Source organism: Heterodontus francisci, unplaced genomic scaffold (assembly GCF_036365525.1).
Source record: "Heterodontus francisci isolate sHetFra1 unplaced genomic scaffold, sHetFra1.hap1 HAP1_SCAFFOLD_987, whole genome shotgun sequence".
In the NCBI taxonomy this organism is placed as follows: domain Eukaryota; kingdom Metazoa; phylum Chordata; class Chondrichthyes; order Heterodontiformes; family Heterodontidae; genus Heterodontus; species Heterodontus francisci.
In genome coordinates, this window is record NW_027141827.1 from 225,127 (window position 1) to 230,000 (window position 4,874).

Here is a 4,874-nt window from a genome sequence, read left to right on the forward strand (position 1 = left end):
CACAAAATTAAGTTAAAAGTGTGAAATCATTAACCAAAAAGTCGAAAATAATCTCCAGAGACTAAGTGCGAAAGGGCAAATGGTTAACCAGTAAGCAGAGTCATCATTAACCAAAAATCGCAAAAGTAAGTAAAAAGTGTGAAATCATTAACCAAAAACCCGAAAATAATGTCCAGAGACTAAGTCCAAAAGGGCAAATGGTTAACCAGTAAGCAGAGTAATCATTAACCAAAAATCGCAAAAGTAAGTAAAAAGTGTGAAATCATTAACCAAAAACTCGAAAATAATCTCCAGAGACTAAGTCCGAAAGGGCAAATGGTTAACCAGTAAGCAGAGTAATCATTAACCAAAAATCGCAAAAGTAAGTAAAAAGTGTGAAATCATTAACCAAAAACCCGAAAATAATGTCCAGAGACTAAGTCCGAAAGGGCAAATGGTTAACCAGTAAGCAGAGTAATCATTAACCAAAAATCGCAAAAGTAAGTAAAAAGTGTGAAATCATTAACCAAAAACTCGAAAATAATGTCCAGAGACTAAGTCCGAAAGGGCAAATGGTTAACCAGTAAGCAGAGTAATCATTAACCAAAAGGCGCAAAAGTAAGTAAAAAGTATGAAATCAGTAACCAAAAAGCGCAAAAATATGTTAAAAGTGTGAAATCATTAACCAAAAACTCGAAAATAATGTGCAGAGACTAAGTCCGAAAGGGCAAATAATTAACCAGTAAGCAGAGTAATCATTAACCAAAAATCGCAAAAATATGTTAAAAGTGTGAAATCATTAACCAAAAACTCGAAAATAATGTCCAGAGACTAAGTCCGAAAGGGCAAATGGTTAACCAGTAAGCAGAGTAATCATTAACCAAAAATCGCAAAAGTAAGTAAAAAGTGTGAAATCATTAACCAAAAACTCGAAAATAATCTCCAGAGACTAAGTCCGAAAGGGCAAATGGTTAACCAGTAAGCAGAGTAATCATTAACCAAAATGCGCAAAAGTAAGTAAAAAGTATGAAATCATTAACCAAAAAGCGCAAAAATATGTTAAAAGTGTGAAATCATTAACCAAAAAGTCGAAAATAATGTGCAGAGACTAAGTCCGAAAGGGCAAATGGTTAACCAGTAAGCAGAGTAATCATTAACCAAAAAGCGCAAAAATATGTTAAAAGTGTGAAATCATTAACCAAAAACTCGAAAATAATGTGCAGAGACTAAGTCCGAAAGGGCAAATGGTTAACCAGTAAGCAGAGTAATCATTAACCAAAAATCGCAAAAGTAAGTAAAAAGTGTGAAATCATTAACCAAAAACTCGAAAATAATCTCCAGAGACTAAGTCCGAAAGGGCAAATGGTTAACCAGTAAGCAGAGTAATCATTAACCAAAAAGGGCAAAAGTAAGTAAAAAGTATGAAATCATTAACCAAAAAGCACAAAATTAAGTTAAAAGTGTGAAATCATTAACCAAAATGTCGAAAACAATGTCCAGAGACTAAGTCCGAAAGGGCAAATGGTTAACCAGTAAGCAGAGTAATCATTAACCAAAAAGGGCAAAAGTAAGTAAAAAGTATGAAATCATTAACCAAAAAGCACAAAATTAAGTTAAAAGTGTGAAATCATTAACCAAAATGTCGAAAATAATGTCCAGAGACTAAGTCCGAAAGGGCAAATGGTTAACCAGTAAGCAGAGTAATCATTAACCAAAAATCGCAAAAGTAAGTAAAAAGTGTGAAATCATTAACCAAAAAGCGCAAAAATATGTTAAAAGTGTGAAATCATTAACCAAAAACTCGAAAATAATGTGCAGAGACTAAGTCCAAAAGGGCAAATGGTTAACCAGTAAGCAGAGTAATCATTAACCAAAATGCGCAAAAGTAAGTAAAAAGTGTGAAATCATTAACCAAAAATCGCAAAAGTAAGTAAAAAGTGTGAAATCATTAACCAAAAACTCGAAAATAATCTCCAGAGACTAAGTCCGAAAGGGCAAATGGTTAACCAGTAAGCAGAGTAATCATTAACCAAAAATCGCAAAAGTAAGTAAAAAGTGTGAAATCATTAACCAAAAACTCGAAAATAATGTCCAGAGACTAAGTCCAAAAGGGCAAATGGTTAACCAGTAAGCAGAGTAATCATTAACCAAAAAGCGCAAAAGTAAGTAAAAAGTATGAAATCATTAACCAAAAACTCGAAAATAATGTGCAGAGACTAAGTCCGAAAGGGCAAATGGTTAACCAGTAAGCAGAGTAATCATTAACCAAAAAGCGCAAAAATATGTTAAAAGTGTGAAATCATTAACCAAAAACTCGAAAATAATGTCCAGAGACTAAGTCCGAAAGGGCAAATGGTTAACCAGTAAGCAGAGTAATCATTAACCAAAATGCGCAAAAGTAAGTAAAAAGTGTGAAATCATTAACCAAAAATCGCAAAAGTAAGTAAAAAGTGTGAAATCATTAACCAAAAACTCGAAAATAATCTCCAGAGACTAAGTCCGAAAGGGCAAATAATTAACCAGTAAGCAGAGTAATCATTAACCAAAAAGCGCAAAAATATGTTAAAAGTGTGAAATCATTAACCAAAAACTCGAAAATAATGTCCAGAGACTAAGTCCGAAAGGGCAAATAATTAACCAGTAAGCAGAGTAATCATTAACCAAAAAGCGCAAAAGTAAGTAAAAAGTGTGAAATCATTAACCAAAAAGTCGAAAATAATGCCCAGAGACTAAGTCCGAAAGGGCAAATGGTTAACCAGAAAATCCGTCGAATAATGTCCAGAGACTAAGTCCGAAAGGGCAAATGGTTAACCAGTGGAAGGGCGATCAAGCGGAAAAATTTGCCCCGGTTACCCGGGATGGAGTTCCAGAGGTCCGGCCAGAGTTGTCAAATTCGTCCCGCTGATCGGACGCTTGTCATTCGGGTGGCTGGGGGTTGGCGGGGTATCTGCACAGTAGTAGGAGGTGGCAAGTCGGGACTTGGACGTTTATTCCAAGAGTCCACCCGAGCCTCCAGGTCTGCAGAGACCGACCCTAGCTGCCGCCCAACCGACTTTTAAGCCTTTTTCGGATGGGGATTTTTTCCCATTTTCGTCCATTTTTCGGGTTTTCTGTCGGGCTTAATAGGCGGCAGCCTGACCCCCGGCCGAGGCGGGGGGCGCACTCTCCCTTGCGTAAGGGTCCGGATTTGCCCCGGAAAGTGCCCCCGACGGCCTCCCGACCCGGGTGCCTGCAGGGCGGGGGAAAGGGTAGTCCCAGCCGCAGGAAATCATTAACCAAAAGACTTAGCCGTCGGGGCAGAGGCTAAGACCCGGGCTGGTGAAATCATTAACCAAAAGGAATGCACCCTTTTCCGAAAGTGCAGGCCGAAATAAGGCGAGCCTTGGGCCGGGAAGGCCAAAACCCCCAACTCATGGAAGTGTATGGGGTCGGACTCGGCGACTTTCCCGGGCCCCGAGTTGACCTTTCCCCACGGGGGCGGTCAAGTTGCTCCCGCCAAGAGGGCACGTTGCATTTGCTGCCGCTCTAGTCCCCGGGCTAGTTAATCAGTTGCCGTCGGAAGTCCCGATGCCGAAATGAAAAATGGCCGTTGCGGCGATTTGGCGCCTCATTTTCGGAAGGACTACCGGCAGGCAACCCGCCGAATTGACACTTGCGATTCGGGTGGCTGGGGGTTGGCGGGGTACCCGGAGATTTTCGGGAACTCGATTTTCAGAACTTTTGCTGGCAGCGGTTGCACTTGCAAAGTGGCCGAAGAAGTGCTCCCTCAAGGAAGGACCTTCTTTTGAAATAAAAGACCTTCCGAAGAGTGCCTGGAAGTCATTTATGAGCATTTAAGGGTAAATCTGGCGGACTTTCCATGCTCTGTTGCCGGCTCTGAAATATCGCACAGTTGGGTCTAGGCCGGTAGACTGGCTGTGAAAACAGACAAAGTGTTTTGGCGAGCGAGAGAAAACAAGGCCTTGGAACAGATTGGGGGGTGCGGAGGCACACCACACCCACAGGAAAAGAATTAATAAAAAAAAAACCAAAGTCTTATGACATGTCTGTTGGTACAGTGAGAAAAGCAAAGAAGGGAGGCTGCGATGGCAGAGCAAAGCCGACCTTCATACAGATATACATGTCAAAGAAAGAAACTATGCCCGCAAAAGACTTGGTGCGAAATAACAAGGCTCCTTGTGAACGGTTATCTTTGTCTGTCAGGCGCAGATTGTGGCGGCGTCGCCTGGTTTCCTTGGGTTGCACTACATGTATGTCCTATTCTCAAACGAAAAGTGCGTGCCCAGAATTTTGTCCAAGTTAGGCGACGCACGCCGGCTGGCATCACCTCTCCGTGCGAGCGCCGAAAGCTTTGGTCGACCTGTTTGGCTACGCTGGTCGCGGTTGCTCCTTACAGTGATGGGGACGGAAAACCGATGCGAGTTGACCAGGCGACGTCAACCAAGTTGTGCATGCTTTCTCCCCCCCCCCGCCGCCGCCAACCCCACACTGTGTGAAAGGAAAAAAAAGTGCGTGCCCAGGTCACTCGATCGATACGGCGAGGACTGTCCGACGTTGGAGGGCCCAGGCGGGCTAGCATTTATTTGCTGGTGTTTCAGGCTCAGCGGTTACCTCCCGTTTCTGTCCCTTGTGTCAGACGGACATTCCTCTCGAGAGTTTGGCCACTTGGTCGGCGGCGTGCTAGGTAGATTACTCGTTGTGCGCCGTCTCCTGTGTGCCGATCTCTGTGCTGTTCGTGTGAGGCCGAGACGTCCCACTGGTCGCTACCGCAGTGGTCCGATTGTGAAGCTCCGGAGCGGGGCGTCCCGTTCCGGCCAGCTCGAGCACTCGATTTCTCTAGCACCAGAGCAAGGGCACACGCGCGGTGTGTGTGTGTATGCTTTGTATTTGTCGGT